We start from the raw sequence: 20,850 nt of genomic DNA on the forward strand, positions 1-20,850 counted from the left end.
CACAAGTGACGTTTGGGAGTCTCTAATATTACCATGATACTAGCTAGGATAGATGTGTCATACAGTGACATTGTTTGACACCTTTGTCGAGGTATTTATAATTTTTTCTTTGCTGTGTACCTATTTGGGCAAAAGCGAAACACTCGCTATAGTCATTTTTCATCATAACATAAAAGCTGAAACTAAGAAAAGTAGACTTCCCCTCAAATAGGGAACCTTAGGTTATGAGTAGCTGCCTAATGATGTATATATATTATGGAGAGCATTTTCGAGGTTAATAGGGATCAAGATGCCTGTTTCTATTACTAGGAAGTTTGTTCATTTAAACTAGTAACAATAATATTTATACTGTCTTATATTTTAATAATACACTGAGTGCTTAAGTAATAAACATTCTTTATGATCCTCAGAATTATCCTTTCAAATAGACAGGATATCCATATTTAAAAATAAAAAGAAACCAAATCCCCATATTAGATACATTTCTAACCTATGGGAGAGGAAGTGTCAACTCCAAGTAGATTTTCAGCTGTCTCTTCATCAGTCTGGATTTTGTTTTCCTAGTAAAGTCTTCATTACAACAGAAAGTCAAGCAAAACTAAATGTGGCTCTTGGAAACTGAGCTATCTTTGGGAGCAGTTCTCTGAAGTTTAAATTACAGTTGTTCCCCTTGGTGGCGATCATAATTCACTTGCTTTTTTCCTTGAGTACCTTCTTTGTGTCAGGCATCATCCTACCAGCCTTCAGGGACACTGTATTTCCCCTAAACTGACACCATAGTTGTCTTCATGGCACTTAGGGCTTAGTGGAAGAGACATGAACAAATACTCTGGTCACACAAGTAGATATATATATATATATATATAGATATATATATATATATAGATATATATATATATAGATATATATATATATAGATATATATATATATATATATAAACTAGTGAGTGCTCTGGAATCAGTATACTCATGTGTTTCCATTAGTGTAGAGGAGCAACCTGGTGTTTCATTTAAACACACACACACACACTTGAGAAGCAGGAGGTGGGGTTTGAGGGCTACATTTTCAGCAAATTATACATGAAAGCAAATTATTGGGGGGAAAATGTGGAAAAAAGAAATCAAACTATTTGAAAATATGAAAAGGTTCCTGATAATCTTCATTTAGTTCAGGGTGTGTATGGGGTGAAGGTGGGAGGGGATGAGGCAGGGGTAATGAGAGAAGCCCTCCTGAGAAAGATGAGTGGAGACTCTCCACACTGGGACTTGGGACGCAGGAAAATATCTCAGACAGACCCCCCACTCCTGACAGGAAAGCTGAGTGTGTTTGTCAGCCTTACAGACTGGTGTGGCTGGAGCATCGTCACTGGGGACATGGTGCCTTCAACACTGGAAAGATTGGCTTTCAGACCATGTCAAGGACTTTTACTTTTGTGCCCCAGTGTAATGAGAAGCCATCGAATCGCTTCAGATAAGGATGTATAGTGTTTTTGCAAAGGCCACCTGGTCGCTGTGTTGAGAGCGTATTAGAAGGTGGTGAGAGTGGAGACAAGGAGATAGTGAAGTTAGGCCATTTCTTACTGATACTATCCTGGGACGTGAAGGGGTGGACTGCTTTTATTTTTTTCCCACAAACTAGAGCTGGAATTTTTAGTTTTTGCATTTGGATGACCTTTAGCACTCTTTCCGAGGAGAGCGTGGGCTCTCCTTGAGGTCCTGCGGTTTGGTCTTATTCCCTGCCATATGCCTGTAACCTTGAGCAGAGCTCGATGCAGAGAAAGTGCTCAATAAATATTTCTGAGCTGACCGATTGGATTGATGGCCTGAGAAAAATGCACTTCTGTTTTCTGCTCATCCAGGTCTGTCAGCACCTCACCTCTGCCACCGGGCGGTCAGACAGTATTTAAACCCGTCCATTTGGAGACGGGCCGTCGCAGCCAGGTCCATGCAGATTCCTGTCCTTGACAGCAAGCCCTTTGTTTGGATACTTGGGGAATTACTGGCTACTTCCAGGGCTGAAAATACAAAGAAATGGTATATTAGCTTCGTTTTTTGTGTTAGCAGCCTGATGGCACGGCTGCAAAAAGGACTTTGGCAGTAAGGAGCAAGTGTGGATTGCTAAAAGCTTCAGGGGAGGTCAGGCACGCCAGAATATAGGAACATGGCGTTGGTTTTATTAGTCCAGGAGTTTTATATTTCAGGATAATCATGCTTTTCCAACTGTCTAAAGGATCAACTTGATGTTTTATTAAAAAAAAGAAGATATTATAAAGCCTATATAATTTAATTCCTTCAAGGATTAAGATAAAATTAAAATGTATCAACACTTGGAAAATGTGTCAGGTATTTTAAGATGAATAAATTTTAGTTCAGCAAGTTATTTTCTTTTGTTAATCTTTAAATGGACATATTTAGTGTCTTGTTTGTGTTTGTTAATTCCATTGAAGAACTTTCGTACTCCTGATTACTGATAATTTAGACAAACCACGCTAAGGAAAACTCCAAGGTTTAATACTTACCGCACAAAGAGCACATTGGTTCTTGGTTTTAAATGTGAGTTGTCCGGTTGGGTACTATGTGTGTGTGGGTATTGAAAATCTAGAAAATTGAGGCTTGGAAAGCTATTAGTTTCAAGTCTTCCTTTCTCATTTGGATACCTTTAATTTTTTGTTTGGTTGTTTTTTTGCCTTGTTTGATTAGCTAGAACCTCCAGGAGAATGTTTAATAGAAATGGTGAGAGTGAACATCCTTATCTTGTTTCTGATGTTGGAGGAATGAATGCTGTCTGTCTTACACCATTAAGTGCGATGTGTTAGCTGTAGGTTTTGAACAAATACCTTCAAGGGTTGAAGATATTCCCTTCTGTTCTGAGTTTGCTGAATTTTTTCTTTTTCAAAATCATGAGTGGATGTTGTATATATTAATATGATCATGTTGCTTTTTGTCCTTTACTATATTAATATATTGTATTAAATGAATTAGTTTTCACATGTTGTATTATGTTAATTGATTTTCAGATGTTATCAAACTTGCATTCCTGAGATGAATTCCATTTGGTGACAGTATCTGATCTTTTTTAGGGGTTGCTGGATTTGGTTTACTAATTGAATTTTGTGTGTGTATGTATTCACGAGGGATGTTGATATGTTGTTTTCTGGTTTTTTTTTTTTTTTTTTTTTTTTTTTTTTTTTTTTTTTGATGTCTTTGGCTTTGGTATCAGGGTAGTGTTGAATTCATAGAATCAGTTGGGAAGTGTTCTCTGTCTTCTAGAAGAGTTTGTGAAGAACTGGCATTGTTCTTTAAATACGTGATGGAATTCAGCAGTGACGCCATCTGGGCCTGGAATTTTCTTTGTGGGAAGATTGTTAATTACTAATTGAATTTCTTGTTACCGGTCTGTTCAGATTTTCTGTTTCTTCTTGAATCAGTTTTCATAATTTCTATCTTTCTAGGAATTTGTCTGTCTTATCTAGATTGTCTAATTTGGTGGTACACAGTTTTTCATAATATCCCCTTATAATCTTTTTCTATAGGATCGATAGTGATGCCTCCTCTTTCCTTCCTGATTTTGGTAATCGGTGTCTTTTTCAATTTTTCTTGGTCAGTTTAAATAAAAGTTGGTTAATTTTATTGACCTTTTAAAAGAATCAACTCCGGTTTCATTGTTCTTTCTTCTCTATTGTTTCTCTGTTTTCAGTTTCATTGATTTTTGCTCTAAACTTAAATTTCCTTCCTTTTTTTTTTTTTTTTTTTTGCTTTGGGTTTTGTTTGCTCTTTATCTAGTTCAAAGTGGAAACGAATTGAAAATTTTATTTTCTAACATGGGCTTAAGTTTAAAGCTATGAAATTCTCCCTAACAACTGATTTAGCTACATCTTATAAATGTTCACATTTTTTTGTGCTTGTTTTCGTTCAGTTCAAAATATTTCTTAGTTTTGCTTGAGTTTTTTTTCTTCAACTGAGGGATTGTTTAGAAATTATTGTTTAATTTCCAAGTATTTGGAGATTTCCTAAGTTTCTTTTGGTTGTGATTTAATTCTTTGGAGTCCCAAACATATTTTGTATTATTTCAGTCTTAAAATTTATTGAGATATGTTTTGTGACATTGCAAATGGTCTATCTCGAGCCTTGAAAAGAATGTGTATTCTACTGTTGTTAGAGTATTCTGTCAATGCCAGTATGGTGAATTGTACTGTTCAAGTATTTATACCTTTTGTGATTTTTTGTCTAGTTGTTCTGTCATTTATTTAGAGTGTTGAAGTCTCTGATTATTATTGAACGGTCTGTTTCTCCTTTCTGTTCTGTCCATTTTGTTTCATTTGTTTTGGGGCTCTGTTGTTAGATGGCATATGCATTTATAACTATTCTGTCTCCCTGGTTCATTAACCCTTTTATTATTATAAACTGTCCCTCTTTTTCTCCAGTAATACTTTTGTCATAAAGTCCACTTTGCCTAATAATAGTACAGCTGCTCCAGTTTTCTTATGATTACTGCTTATGGTATATGTTTTTTCTTTTTTTTTGAAGGCTGTCGAAATCAGTCATATGTCAATATGAGAATGTTGCAACTAATCCTTCCTTCAAATCTGCTACTTTTCATAGCATTTTATTTATATACTTGATAATGAGTTAAAGTAAAAGGAGGACCCTCTTGAAATTATCACACACTTTTAAACGCGTATGTGTACAGTGCTGGAAATTTTAACGCATAGTTAGATTCCCATAACCTCCATCCCCATCCAGATTCAGAACAGTTTCATAACCCCACAGCTCTCTTGCTGTCCCTTCTGTCTTCACCTCATCCCACTCAAATCCTCTGGCAATCACTGATCTGTACTCCAGTCCTAGAGTTTTGGTTTTTTTGAGAATGTCATTTAACTTCATAAATTAGAATGTCATATAAAGAAAATGTCATTTAACTTCATAAATTAGAATGTCATGTACAGTAGTTAACTTTCTAAGATTAGCATGCCTTTGAGATTCATCCGAGTCACTGCATGAATCAGTAGTTCCTTGCTTTTTAGTGATGAGTGGGTCCACCAGTTCGTTTATACACTGAAGGACACTTGGGTTGTTTCCAATTCGGATAATTATCAGTAGAGCTGCTGTACACATGTGTCTTCAGGTTTTTCTGTTAATGTAAGTTTTCATTTTTCTTGGGTAGAGACCCAGCCGTGTGATTTCTGGATCATAGGATAAGTTTCTGTCTGACTTTCAAAGAAAATGCCAAACTGCTTTCAAGAGTGGCTGCACCATTTTGCATTCCCCCCAGCAGTGTTGAGAGTCCTCCTTGCCTCCTGTCCTGGCCACTACTTGCTGCCAGTGTTTTTCACTTTAGCTGTCCTGACAGGTGTGTAGCAGTACCTACCTTGTCATGGTTCTAACTTGCACTTCCCTAATGGTGAATTATTTTAAACATTTTTTTCTGTATTTGCCATCTTTATATCCTCTTGGTGAAACGTCCTGTTGAAGCTTCCGATTTTCTATGTGAAGGATTCCTGAGAAAAATTATTTTAGGTACACTGAAGATGATCTTTTCTCGATAATGGAGGTCACCGTCTGAACTGTAATTACAAGATGGGTTTGGAATTCTGGGAAGCTCTTGAGGACCGTTGAGCGATGTTACGCGACCTAACGTCTCTTTGGGGCTTTATTCTCTGCTGTTGCTGCGCCTGATTCTGGCGGCAGCCCCTCTCCCGTCCCCTTTCTGGTTTACTGCTTTTACAAAATGATCCTGAGTAAGCCTGTTAGAATTGCGTTCGCAGGAGACGAGTGGAGTGCCTCTCAGTAAATGCTGCAGGAGCTCTTCTCTAAGTAAAGGACGTAAACTCTGCAATGTCTGTTCCAGTGCTTTCCAAATGGGCCATGAAACCGAGATGAGGGGTTTGTGAATGTGACTCGGTACTTGCTCCATGTGTTGTTTATAGGCTGAATAAACAATATAACTCACAATATCGATTCTCCTTTTATGCGGAAGTCATGTAGATACTGCTGGGCAACCCTGGATTCGTTATAATCCACCCCCCCCAGTGTAGTTTCTCTACTATCTCTTTTGCTTCTTTCCTTTTTATTGGCCATTGGGTGAGTAGAAGTTGCAGATGGATCTTTCCCAATAAGCTAGACATTGATGCTTATGTCAGGACAGGATGATGAAGTATGATTTTTTGGTTTGTGCAGTTTAACCTAAGGTGAGTGGTTAATCAACTTTTTTTTTTTTTTTTACAAGACTTATATCAATTTTTGATGATGCAGTCTGGCATATTTCTGTTGAAAGACTTCTTGTGAAAGGATACTGGTAAGCTCTTCGAATTCTTCAGAGGAGAGGGCCTATATGAATTGTTATGAACACCAACCGAAGCTAAACTAAAAACTGACAAGAAAAAGTATATTCTTTGAGTAAGTGTTGCATAAATGAGATGTTTATGTCACGGGCTCCAGGGCTGATTCTTTTCCCATATTCATCATGTCATTTTGGTGCATTCATTATAAATAAAAGGTGATTAGTGGCTTGGTGGTTCAATACAAAGATTATAAAAATAGAAAAAGAAACTGTTCCTATACATGTACTTTATATAAGCACAATGTCTGCTTGTATATGCTTGATCAGATTCTTACTTAAGTCTCTAAAGTACTTTCTTGCTTTGCATGCTTCATACTGTCAAGCAAGTTCTTGTCCAAAGAATATGCAATTATATCATAATAGGATAATTTGTTATGCAGTTATCATATCTTAAATTATCAACCTAACAGCTTTATTTTCCTCAGTTATTTTTGGTTCTCATTTCAAGATATGAAAATAGTAATTCCTTCTGTGTTAATAGAGATTCTCTGGGCAAAAATACAAAAAAGTTGTCAATGTCCTAAATTATCAGCATCCTCACTTTAATTATGAGTTATTTGGGGATGTAATTTATTTGGGGGGCTCTTTTAATCACCTTTACTTAGATCCCCAAATTTCTTCATGATTTTCAAATAAAATCTGTCTTTCTGAACCATTGCTCAAAATTATTTGAATAAGAGTAGAAATTTAAAATGTTACTGACTGGGATGTATGTCATTAATATGAGATGTGTCCTGCTAGAAACCAGGGATCTGGTTCCTAATCATTTCACACTAAAAATGATCCTAAAAATTTTTTTTATTGGATAGTTATCTATACTGAGTTTGTGACAAATTAAAATCTTTGCATATGCTTATTTAAAATGATTAACAAACAGGCCAATATGTTAATTGAAAGTAGTCTAAATGTTCCTATTTTTACATTTGGGGAGTAGTATTTGCATTCCATTGAAATCAATCATAAAGGAAGAAACTGACAAATTGAACTACATTAAAAACTAATAATTTCTCTTTATTGAAAAACATTGTTAAGAGAGTGAAAAGACAAGCCACACAATGAAGTGGAGATCTTTGCGATATACTGTGTACATGTCCAACAGAGCACTCATATCCACGTTATGTAAAAAACTATCGATCAGTAGAAGCCAGACCCTCCGTTCCCTCTTACCCTCCCCCTTGGCCAAAGGCTTGAGACTTGAATGCACAGTTCATAAAAGAAGATACTCCACTGGCCAATAAGCCTTTTGAAAGGCTCTCGAAATCATGTCTTATAAGGAAAATGCAAATTAAAAACATAATGATGTACTATTATATTCTCAACAGGATGACAAATGAAAAAGACTGGTAATTCTAGGTGTGGAGCAGCTGGAACTCTTGTACACTGCTGGTGGGAGTGTAAATTTGTACCATCTTTGATCCAGCAGTTTCACTCCCAGGCATGTACAGACCCAACAGAAACACACGCACCTGTGCGCCCGAAGAGCATGGCCAGAAATACTCATAACAGCGTTATTTGAACTCATGCCAAACTAGAAAAAATTGAAGTGTTCCTCAGTAGTAAATGGAGAAATATGATGTGGAATGTTCACGGAACAGTACTTAACGCTTCCTGTTACAACGCAGGTTCACAAATGTTGAGGGAAAGGTAGCATGCTCTGTGACCTCATTAAAATAAATTGCTTTCCAACCTCATACTTCTCTTTGTGCTATAAAATGTCCTGTTCAAAAACAGGCAGAATCAATCTCTGTGGTGCTTGAAGTCATAATGGTTACTGGCTTTTGAAGTTACTGAGGACCTCTTTGAAGGTGGCTTTTGAGAGGCTGGTAATGATCGTACCTGGCTGAGTGGTACTTACATAGGTGGTTTTTCTTTGTGAAAACTCTTTAAAGATGTACACGTAGGATTTACGTACTTCCATATATATTTCAATTTTTATGACAGTCTACTTTTAAAAATCCATTGAACCTAACTTTTCCTTTTCTTCTACCTACTACATCCTGAAATGGGAACTAGGAACTAGAATTCTTTAGAGTGAGCCATAATAGTTCTTAAAAATCCTTTTACCTTCAAGGGCTGATGCTTTTCTTTGCCAGCTTTGGTTTTACTACTGTTAAGGATAGTAGTAAAGGGTCTTTGTGATCTTTGTGAAAGCTGAATAGTTTGAAGGGTCAGAAACAAAATTTCTTGGTTATTAGGTTAGGAATAAACTAGAGTGAGTTTATTAGATATGAAAACCTGTCAGAGTTTAAAAAATTTTACAGAGAACTAAAAGTGCTACTAAGGTCTTATTACTACTGATCCTGTTAGTCTAGAAACATCTCTGTTGGTCCAGCGAAAATATTTTTCACTGTCAGTAATGGAAATCTGGTTACGGTCTAATGTACCTCTTAGTTAACAGTGTGTTTTTCTCGTCCTTATGTTCTCATAAAACTCTTCTAATACTTACCGTCCTCTGCCACGTGTTACAGGTCTTTCTGTTTCTCTCTCCTGTATGCTGTCATTTTCTTGAGGCAGGAACTGTTTATTTCTCCCAACATAATGCATTGCTTATATTAAATAGTCAGAAAACGTTGATTGCCTTCACATTTTATAGAAGAATAAGATACTAGAAGTTTTGAATTCTACTGCATATTCCCCTTTTCTCTTATTTCAGACGAAATTAGTTGCAATTTCTTGCATGATGATGATGTAACATCTTTCCTGGTTGGTGCTCTTGAAATTTCATAGCCATCGTAACCTCTGACCTCCACTGAAAAAAAGTGCTTAGTAGGTATCAGCATGATGAATTTTGCCAGTGTGTAGCCACAAACAGTGTAAATAATATTTTTAAATTGGATTTGGCGTTGCTACGTTTGATAGTATAGCTCATTTTATACTAAGAACCATGCTATTTGAAAATGCTTTGAAAGTTACAGAGTTCGTGTAACTAGAAGTTCGTGAAGGAATTTTCTGGCATGGTACCTATTTTGGCTTTGATACAGAGCCCATGTTGATATTCAGAATCACTTTAAAATGTTTTATGAGTAAATTGATTATGCTGAAGAAACATTTTAAGATGCTGACTTCATTGATTTGATTATCTTACACATTTCTAATAGAATAGGCAAGGGTAAAATTAATCTATTAGCTGGCAAGTTTGGTTTCCTTTTAAAACGTTAAAAAAATTTGTAGTGCATCCCAGTTTGGAGTGGCTCATTGTTGCCATTACAGTAATTGCCAGAGAAGCTTGATGCTGTAAATGTTTCAAGAACTTTTATCTTTACGTATTTGTTAAGGTTAAAACACCAGTGAACTGACCAGTTAAAATTGTTGATATGCATATATATATATACTTGTTTACTTTAGCAAAGTCTTTATTTTAGAGTAATTTTAGATTTGCAGAAAAGTTGGGATGGGAATATGTATTTTAAAATGCCTAATTGCTAGGCCCTTTAATTAGCATGTCTGTTAAAAATTTAAGAGGTTTAGTAAAATGTTCTTGCCTCTGATTTTTGTTCAGTAGGACATTATTTTGTTCTAACATACTGTGTTTAAGTTTAAGTGGAAGTGTGCTCTTTCAGTTGTCCTTTTGCCTTAAATGTCACTTTTCCTGTGTAAAATGGCTATCAGTTACCTGGAGAGCTGTGAAACGTGAATGTGTATATATGTGATTTATGCTCTGCCTTTATGAGCTTGGATAAACTTTACTGAATCAGGACCATGGGGATCATTTAATTATAGAAGCAGAAATCTGCCCGGTGAACTGTTCACAATTTTGTATTTTTATAAAGTTAAAAAAGTAGTTTAAAGTTGCATATGCCAAGCTTCTCTCCCCCTCTCCTCTTTTCTACTGTAGGTATGTAATAATGCCAGGGAGTAATTGGTAAGGACAGATACTGCATTTCATTTAAGTTAAGATGCCTTTAATTGTGAGATGCATCATTATTCTGTGTTCCATTAAGGAAGAGACCATAGCTTTTTGAACTATGGCACGATGCTAAGATGCCATTGACTATAAGATACATCTTTATTTTATGATGTTAAATGGAAGGAAAATGTGAATTTTAGATCGATGCAAAACGCTCATCACACGAACACAGTTACTTTATTTGGAGTTTAACTTAGGACCTCTAGCTTTTTTAGAAGTCAGTGTATCACTTACTTGCATCATGCTGCTTGCATTTATGCTAAAATACACTTGGCGACATGTTCTAAGCGGTGCCTCTTACTTTAAGAAGATACCAAAATTTTCATTGAAGTATTTTTTCTTAAGACAAATTAGGGTGCTTTTCAAGGACGGAATAAAAAACCACATTCCACTCCATATGAGTGCTTGTGCTGTGGCCTCCAGAGCTGTTTCACAGTGTTCCTTCTCTTCAGAATTTTCAATTCTCTTTACTGGTTACTCACTCTCCTTCTAGTTTATAGCCTAAAAAATCGTTCTCAAGCCTAGTTCTTCCCCAGGCTGCTGTCACCTTTCTTTTCTCCAGGAAATTACTACCTGTTTCTCCTTTCTCAGCATGGCCTGAGTCACACACTCCCTCACCTCTGTTACTAATGACAGTTCTCTGCATAAGGTTTACGTCTCTACCATTTTGTTGAAGCTGTTCTCTCGGAGGCTTCTGGAAGCTTCCTAATTTTCTAAGTCTGTTTCCCTCTTTGAAGTTCATTTGTTACAATTCATCTTTACTGCTCTTCCCATCTATATCCTCCCTCCTTAGAACTATGGCTACAGTTTTTGTCTCTCTGCCACGTTTATAGAATCGCACTGCTGGACTTTCTTCCTATTTCCTCTGCTCTGTATTGTTAAAAGACTATGGAAACATTAAAAAAAAATTTCTGTTGTCGGACAGTTGACTTGTTTCCAGATTCTTTATCTGTTTTGTTTAAAAAACATTGTAGTAGAGTGTATGTTCATCCAGACCCATTTCGAAGAGCGCCATTGGTTACTTAGCCATCAATTACAAGGGTTATGAGCATTTTGCTGAACGTTACCTACTTTTATAGGTGACACCCCAATTTACAGGGCCGTAAGGATTTTGAATACGGGCTTATTAGTGTCAAACATACGAAAATTATTTTGTTAATTTAATAGCTGTAAATGGACAAAATACTACTTTGCTAATTTAATAGTTCTAAAATGATGGCTACTTCATTTTTGCTTTAATGATTATTTCTTGATTATTAGTGAGGATGGGCATTTTCACATCTACTTTATATTGTTTCTATTTCCTTATGAATTCTACCCCTCTGCTTTATCCCACTCATCTATGTAGTAATCCAATATGAAAGCTATTACAGAGAAACCTGTCTTAGATTCAGGATTTCCAAATTACCCTCTTTTTAAGCCAAATTTGCAGAGATATTCCTATTTATTCACAGTCTGATGGCTTTTGCCAATGTGCTGCTTTAAATTTATGTGTATCTTTTAGTGTTAAATAGACCTTTTTCCTCTCCTCATTACATAGAAATTTGGAGGGAAAGCCTGGTAACTTACTCCTTTTGACCAGTTTCGTTATTATGATACACAAATTATTCTCTGACAATTTGTTGTTAAATTGTACCTAATATTTTTTTCTGCCTCTGTTCTTTATTTGAAAATGCTTTTTAACATGAAAGATAAACTTTAATTTAGATATCATATTGACAATTCTGGTGAATGAAAACTGGCTTTTAAGAACTTGGTATAAAATTTATATTGATAGTAATTAAAAGACACATCTTTCCATATTAGCCTTAACTAATTGACATGTAGTACAGTTTCATGGGGAGTTTAGATTTGACTTGTTTTTGTTGCTAGATAAATTACTTTACAATGCACTCTCATCTCTTTCTAGAGCCCTGGTCTCACAACTGAATTAATTTTTGCTGTGAGCTGTGTACCATCAGCTTAATTCATTTTGAACTCTTACTTAAACCTGTCACTCTTTGAACTTACCCTCCACTTACTAACCTTTCTTTTACTGACTTGAATTATAAGTATTTCCTAAAGGCCCATCCACAGTTGCCATCTCCTTTTATACCTTCTTTTTTGTGAGCTCACCCCCTTCCATTGTAACCTACTTCAGACCCACCTTAAACCACAGCTCTGTCCCTGTCTTCTCTTACCAGCCGGAGACCCTGTTTTCAACTTGGTTCCTGATTCTGTTCTTCTACAGTAGATCCACAGGCTTCAGTGACTCGCCAACAATGTAAATGAGCAAAAACAGGCCTTTGGAGAAGAAAACAATATTTTTCTACACTAACAAAAACAGCAGGGTAAGTGGAGTGATCAGTGGCCGTTGATGTAGGCTCAGGGTCAGGAAGACCGTTGTGGGTGGTGGGAGGTGGGAGGTGGGAGGGTGCACGTCCCATGCTGGCTGTTTGGCTCTGGCCATTGTTGCTGTTTGGGAATGTTGGCCCAAAGTTACCAGATCTCCCAGGTTCTCAAGAGAAGCTATAAATCAGGATTTTACATGTTCAATACGCTGGACTTTCAAGGATGGATTGAATTTTTGTGAAACACGGCATGGGCCAAAGAAAAGATGCCCATGGACCAAGTTCAATGTATAGGCTCTTAGTTTATAATCTCTTTCTGTAGAGACACTTTAAATTTTGTCCAGCATCATCCAGTTCTCCCCCATTTCCCACCCTTCCCTCTTACTTCATTGTTCATCTAATGGGAGAACCAACCACCCACTTATTTAAGCCAGGAAATTCTAGATCATCATTGACACCTTCTTACCTTATTACTTCTTTATTTTGGAGGAGTGTTTGAGTCAAAGGAAAAGCTTTTTATGAATTAAAGGAGACTGGGACATGTTTCTAGGCAAAAAGGAAGGGGCCAAAGAGAGAGGATAATGGACAGAGCGTAGTATGTCCACTGGGGGTGGGATCTGGGGTGTAGAATCCAACTAAGACTTCCATGATCTGATGTTGATCACCCTTCGTACTTTTATTTCCCAAGAATCTTGTTTTAACCAAAAATAATCATTTTCTCTCTCTTTTTTTTTTGTGGATATCATATTTCCTTGAATTTCTTGAGGAAAATTATTATACTTTAAAAGCATGTTTATTGTTTTCTTATGTTCACTCTTTTTCCTTAGGCATTCTTGAATTTGATGCTCCTGTCCGTGTAACTGACTTTCGTAGAATGGCGATTGTGTAGGGGAGGTAATGCTTTTCTTCTACCTTCTTAAGGCCTCTGACTGTGCCTGAGAATTAAGTTCACACAAGACAGATTAACAGGAGAAAAGCATATGCTTTTTTTTTTTTTGGTACCTGGGAACTTTGACAGGAAAATGACAACCCAAAGAACCAGTTAGGCTTAAATGTTTATATAATCAGGTTGAACAAAGAGTAGCGATTGTGAAAAAAAATAACTAAAATGTAGAGGAGGCTAAAGGAAGATAACAGGGTTATTTTCAAAAAGTTTGTACAGATTCTTCTCAGCCTCGACCCTGTCTCTGGTGATCAAAATGTTCTTTTCTTCCAGGTTCAGGGAGGGCATCTTTCACGTGGGAGTTTTTATCTCCTGTTTTCAGGAGGAAAAGGGGAGGTCAGAGTGCCTTTCTTGCACCTGTTGTTTTTAAGTGCCTTTAGCTCAAAATAGTCAGTATGCGAGATCAGCATGTTTTCGAGTAGCATGCTCTAAACCCCTTCAGTTGTCTCTCATGGATTTATGTATCGTAAATGATAGAACCAAAAGTTTGAATTCAGCGATGTTGAGATGGTCCACCTGGTAGTACCTTTAGGCTCTGATTTACAGTAACCGTGGTGGGTGGGCCAGCCATATGGGGTAGGGTGGATTTCCCCAGGAGATGTGTGGGTTCCTTGCCTTCGAAGGGCAGGTAAACTATGTTATGTTACCTGGGATGTTGTCCAGCTTCTCTAGTCCCAACGATCACTCTGGCTGTTTCTTTAGTCCCAAGGGTCAGTGTGGTCTTACTCTAGGGGCTAGTAGCTTCCCATAGGAGAGAAGGGACTGATGCAGGTATCACGTTCTTCAATCACCTGCCTCACCATCCAACGCTTGGCTGGCACTGATTTTTCTCCCAGAATCTGCTGACACTGGTTTTTAGTTTTTCCCAGGTTCTGCTAGGAAAATTTAATTGGAAGCCCATCCTCTTATTTCTAAGGGGTTCTTGGTCTCTCAGCCTTATTGAGTTTTGTCTTCAGTCTGTTCCCATATGCTTTCTATTTCTCAGAATTTCTCACTACCCTGGTCTGCTGATGTCATCTATACTGGGATTTCCTGTACTTCTGTGAAATTATTTGTAATTTTATAATTCTTGTTAAATTTTATTGAGATAGGAAAAGGGGGGAAAAAGGTAAATTTATGGGTTAGCAGTTTGGGACTAGAAATATTTTCTTTTTATACAGTTTTGTTTTTCTATTTCTGCTTGTACCATTACCCTTTAATCTCAAATATAATATGCCGTTTGCTTTGTACGTCTGCATTGCTCATAAGGTTCTTTGGCTCAGAATATCTTTGCCCTGTTTTTCTTCTGCCCAGTAAACAGTATTAGGGAAGCACATAGCTCAGGGACTCAAATAAAGGTATAGGTTCAAAATTGGGACCTAGTACCGCTTAGTAGCTGTGCATCTTGTAGATGTCTTTAGCAACCCCATCCCTCCTGAGAATTATGGATAATAATTGTATCTGTCTCTTAATATTGTTGCGAACAATCAGGATAGTCTAGGTGAACCACCTGGGACGTAAGCCCTAAAAAGGTTAGACGAATACGTTCTTACCTAGACAGCTCTGCTCGTTAGTGTCATTCTCTGTGTGTTTTGCCCCTTTTTCTTCCAGCCTTCCTCCCTCTTCCCCAGACCCCAGGTTAGAACTAATGCTCTTCCCACAGCATTTTGTTTCATATTGACACTGTGGCGCACTCCTCATTGTCTGCTTCTGTTTCAGTTAGTTGTTAGTCGTGGGGCATCTCAGCCGTTAGGAGTTGTCTTTGGGCAGGCTCCTGATGCCTTTGTTCTCCAGGTGAATTGAATTGAATTAAGGCACTTCTTTCCTTGCATGATTTTAAATTTAAAATTCTTTAAAACTCACAGTGAGAGTCCCATTTTGCCTAATGTATCAGTTAAGGTTCTCTAGAGAAACAGAACCAAGAGGAATACACAAACACACACGCACACACACATGCACACAAACACACACTTACTCACGTATAATACTTACATATAAAGAGATTAATTTCAAAGAATTGACTTCTGTAATTGTCGGGACTAGCAAGTCTGAAATCTGTAGGGCAGGCTGGCAGGCCAGAAACTCAGGCAGAAGTTAATGAAGTCTTTAACGCAGAATTGCTTCTTCTTTAGGAAACCTCGGTCTTTGGAATTAAGACCTTCAACTGATTGGATGAGGCCCACCCACATTATCAAGGCTAATCTCCTTTAATAAAGTCAACTGATAGTAGCTGTTAATCCCATCTACAATTGCCCTTCACAGCAACATCTAAATCAGTGTTTGATTAAAAAACTGCCTACTATAGCCTAGCCAAGTTGACATATAAAACTAACCATCACACCTAGGATAGGCTTAACCAGTGTAGAAAGACACGTTGGGATTGGTTAAGCATTATATCAATAAATTTTAAGCCATAGAAGCTGATGTCATGAAACACTCAATTGAATATTCATGCTTCAATTTCTTAACAACAGTTCTGTTTTTAGTGCCAGTGGAGCATGTATGGTGATGGTGAGGTCTGTTCGTGTTTATCCAACTTGTCTGAGAACGCTCTTCTCCTCCATTTTGAGTAGTTATAAATATGACACGATTTGAGCCTGTTTCCTTCATGCTTATTTTTAGTGAAAAGATCTGTGTATTGGCTGAATTTCAAAAATTTCATGAAGAACCTGGTTATTTAGAATTCAGGCCAAATGCACAGTTGCCACTAAAGAGAGAGACGCAAACACTGTCTTTTGATTATCCAGTGTGCTCAGAAGGAAAGAGTGGAGAATTTGTGTAGCCAAATTATGGCTTGATCAATTTGGTGACTGTTAGACCGATGCACTTTGTACATACCCTTGAGAATGAAAATGAATGTTTCTCCCTAACGTGTTTCTGGTGTATTCCATTGCAGTTCATTTCTTCTGCTAACTTGTATAATTACCTCTTACATAAGTAAAGATTGCCACCTCAGTTTAAAATAAATCTTTTCTATGGGCTACAAAATTGCTCTTTTTAAAACAGTGTTAGCGAACAAAATGAATTAGAGCTGAGTCAGCTAGAATTGTCACTTGGTGTCTCTTTGTAACTTACTGTCTGGTTTAAAGATTTTATACATACATCCACCTATATAAAATATGGACTGCAATATTCTGAATTCCAAACACTCTTATATAACATTTAAAAATCAAGGAAAATAGATTGTATCCTTGATGCCAGATTTCAGTTTATGACTTTTCCAGATTCTTAACACTGGTTAATCTTATAAGGTGTGAGGCACCTTTTGCTTTGAAGGTGGTTGTAAGGCTCCTGGGTACCCTGCACTCTAGCCTTGGCCAGGTCAGCTTAGCAAATGGTGTCACCAGAGCTAATTACTTACCAGAGGATCACAGGTACAACTCTAAGCAGTTTTGCTCATGAGTATTTTATTTTGTTTTTAATCCTGTTGTACTGATTTGAAAAGGTTTTTTTTTTTTTTTTTGTAGAAAGTTATACTGTTCTAATATATATATATTTAAATTATTATTATTTTTAATCGCAGTATATTCAGTTGCAATATGTCAGCTTCTGGTGTACAGCACAATGTCCCAGTCACGCATATACACACATACATTTGTTTTCATATTTTTTCATTAAAAGTTATTACAAGACATTGAATATAGTTCCCTGTGCTATACAGAAGACATTTGGTTTTTTTTTTAAATCTATTTTTATATATAGTGGCTAACATTTGCAAATCTCAAATATATAATTTTAAGTGAAGTGATAGTCTAATTGGTTTACATTCTTAGAAGCAATCTCACCTGTCTCAGTAGCTAACAAAGTAATATTTGGGGGGGGGGATCTTTAAACAAAAAATTTTGAAAAACCACAATGCAGGTGGTGCCTTGTGAAGTATTTTCAGTAGACTTTTGGAATTTAAGTACCCTCTTCTTTAAATAACTGAGATCTATGGTTTGATTTTGTTTAATCTAGTATTTGCCATGGGCTTAATATTGTGTTCAGAGCTGTAGGAAATGTTGCAGCTGTCTCTTGGAGTACTTAATTGCCCGTGTCTTGGAAACATTCAACAATTCTGAGCACAAAACTATGGGAAGCTTTTAATGATTGTTAAAGGATACTGAACCCAACCTTCAGAGAGCTTGTAATCTAATATTCAGAAACTTAGTTTATCGCTATTTTTTTTTTTTCTGAAGAAGTATTTGGGGATATTGCTCCCTTGAATTTTCCTACACTGATGCATTTAGCACCAGAGTTCACAGTTTATTGCTGCTAACAAAGCCACATTTTATTTTCCTGTTTATTATTCGACTGTGGGAATTGGGATTGTTTGCAGTTTTCTGTGGTTGTGAATAATTGTATTTGTCTCTGGGTGGCAATTCTCCTGGTGACCATCAACTCAGGAATGGAGTTGCTGGCTGGTAGGATATGCCTGTGTGCGACTCCTTTCAAAGTGGCTCTTTCAGTGTGACTCCCACCAGAGTCTGAATGTTTTCCATTTCTCATCTTTGCCACACACTTGATTTTGACTTCTTAAATTTAGTCAAGCTGGTAGGTATAGAAAGGTGCTTTTTATTTGTAGCCCCTTAATTACTAAAGAAACCAAGCATCATATCATATATTTAAGGAGCTTATGGATTTCCTTTCCTAGTTTTTGTCCATTTTTTTCTGTTAGATTGCCAGACTTCCTTCCAAATTTACATTTTGCTTCTTACATGTTTTCTAGTTTGTGGTTTATCATTTTATTTTCTTGATGGTCTCTCAGCGAACAGAAGTTCTTTATTTTAACACAGAACAAATTTATTTTTCTTTATGGTTTTTCTTTTTTTATGTTGTTAACCTATGCTGAGGCCGTAAAATCTGCTTTTATTGTCTACTAAAAGTTTTATAATCTTGCCTTTTATGTACAAGTCTTCAGTTGAATGGGAAATGAATTTTATATGGGAAGTGGAATAGGGATTCGATTTGATTTTCCCCCACATGGATAAACATATGTGCAGGTACCATTATCAGATAATTCAGCCTTTGCACGTTAACTTATAATTACCACTGTGGTGTAATCAATAGTTGGTAGGGCAAGTCCCTCAGTACTGTCTTCTCACGGAGCATCTTGAGTCTTCTTGGGCCTTTAACTTTTCATGTAAAATTTATATGTAATCACTTTGCTGAGTTCTTTGAAAACTCCTGAGAATGTAGATGTAAATGTGCGTGTATATGTGTATAAGCACATACATATTATACAGCTGTCCCTCAGTATCTGTGGGGATTGGTTCCAAGACACTCACAGATACAAAATCCAAGGACGCTCAAGTCCCTGATATAAAATGGCACAGTATTTGCTTATAAACTATACACATCCTCCCTTACACTTTGTCATCTCTAAATACTTATAATGACCTAATGCAATGTAAATGTTACTTAAATCATTGTAAATAACATGTAAATGCTATGTAATTAGTTGCCGGTGCATGGCAAATTCACATTTTGCCTTTTGGAACGTTCTGGAATTTCCCCCCCCTTCATATTTTTCCTCCACGTTTGGTTGAATCTGAGGATGTGGAACCCATGCATATGGAGAGCCCACTGTATTCCTTAGCTCTGTCACTATCAGTGCCTGTAGCCCCCAGTAGCAGTAAGCACATCGAGCACTTGCATCTTGAGTTCTTTCTTTTTCTTAAATTGAAGTGTAATTGACATACAGGTACATTATTTGTTTCAAGTGTACAACATAGTGACCCCACATTTATATTCAGTGTGAGATGATCACCACAATAAGGCTGGTTACCGCCTGTCACCAGTTATTACAGTATTATTGACCACATTCCCTCTTCTATCCATTATATCCTGTGACATATTTTTCTTTATAACTGAAAGTTTGTGCCTCTTAATCCCCTTCACCTTTTTTGTCCCCTCCTCTCTGGCAACCACCAGTTTGTTCTCTGTATCTATGAATCTGTTGCTGTTTTGTTCTGTTTGTTCATTTGTTTACTTTTCAGATGACACATATAAGTGAAATCATCATATGGGATTTGTCTCTTTTTTCACTGTGCATAATACTTTCTAGGTCCATCCATGTTGTCACAAATGGCAAGATTTTTTTCTTGTGTGTGTGTGTGTGTGTGTGTGTGTGTGTGTGTGTGTGTGTGTGTATACACACACCACATCTTTATCCATTCATCTGTTGATGGGCACTTAGGTTGCCTCCATATCATGGTTATTGTAAATAATGCTGCTATGAACATAGAGGTACAAATACCTTTTCAAATTAGTATATTTGTCTTCTTCAGGTAAATAAATACCCAGACATGGAATTACTTGATCATATGGTAATTCTATGTTAAATTTTTTTGAGGAAGCTCTATGCTGTCCTCCATAGTTAACTGCACCAGTTTACATTCCCACCAACAGTGAATGAGGGTTTGTTTTTCTCCACATTCTGGCCAACACTTGTTGTCTTTTCAATAAGAGCCATTCTGACATGTGTGAGGTGATAATTCATTTTGATTTCATCTCTTCATATGCCTGTTGACCATTTGTCTGTCTTCTTTGGAAAAATGTTTGTTCAGGTCCTCTGCTCATTTTTTTAATCGGATTGTTCGGGGGTTTTTTTGTTGTTTTTGTTGGTGGATGAATTCTTTATATATCCTGGATATTATCAGATATGTGATTGGCTAATATCTTCTCCCATTCAGTTGTTGTTGATTTCATTTACTATGCAAAAGCTTTTTGGTTTGATATGGTCCATTTGTTAATTTTTGCTTATGTTGACCTTGCCTGAGGAGACAGATCCAAAAAAAAAAAATTTATTGCTAAGATTGATGCTACAAATCTTACTGCGCATGCTTTCTTCTGGGAGTTTTATGGTTTCAGGCCTTAAATTTAAATTCTTTAATCCGTTCTGAGTTTATTTTCGTATATCGTATAATATAGTGGTCCAGACTCATTCTTCTTTATGTCTGGTTTTCCCAGCATTATTTATTGAAGCAAGGCTGTCTTTTCTCCCATTGTGTAGTCTTGCCTTTTTTTGGTCATAGATTTATTGACCACGTGTGTGTGGGTTTATTTCTGGGCTCTCTTTTCTTTCCACTGATCGATAGGTCTGATTTTGTGCCAGCACCGTACTCTTGGTTACTGTAGCTCTGGAGTACAGTTTGAAATCAGGGATCATGAAACCTCCAGCTTTGTTCCTTGTTCTCAAGATCGCTTTGGCTATTTGGGGTCTTTTGTGGTTCCATACAAAGTTTTGGATTATTTATTCCAATTCTGTGAAAAGTGCTATTGATATTTTGATAGGAATTGCATTGAATCTGTATTGCTTTGGGTAGCATGGACATTTTTTTCTAATACTAATTCTAATACACTTTTCAGT

At 36.7% G+C, this 20,850-nt stretch overlaps 1 protein-coding gene across 7 annotated transcripts in view; it reads left to right on the top strand.

The window, feature by feature from the left end:
* Positions 1–20,850, top strand: part of SIPA1L1 (signal induced proliferation associated 1 like 1) — a 338,644-nt gene that overhangs the window by 129,072 nt on the left and 188,722 nt on the right. For 6 of the 7 annotated variants that reach the window (XM_064486079.1, XM_064486081.1, XM_064486087.1 and 3 more), the window contains one exon: positions 12,431–12,577. The exons of the other annotated variant lie outside the window; for it this stretch is intronic. The gene's annotated coding sequence lies outside the window, so the exon portion shown is untranslated. The remainder of the gene's footprint in view (positions 1–12,430; positions 12,578–20,850) is intronic. 7 annotated transcript variants of the gene reach the window in all.

This window comes from Camelus dromedarius, chromosome 5 (assembly GCF_036321535.1).
Source record: "Camelus dromedarius isolate mCamDro1 chromosome 5, mCamDro1.pat, whole genome shotgun sequence".
Lineage (NCBI taxonomy): Eukaryota > Metazoa > Chordata > Mammalia > Artiodactyla > Camelidae > Camelus > Camelus dromedarius.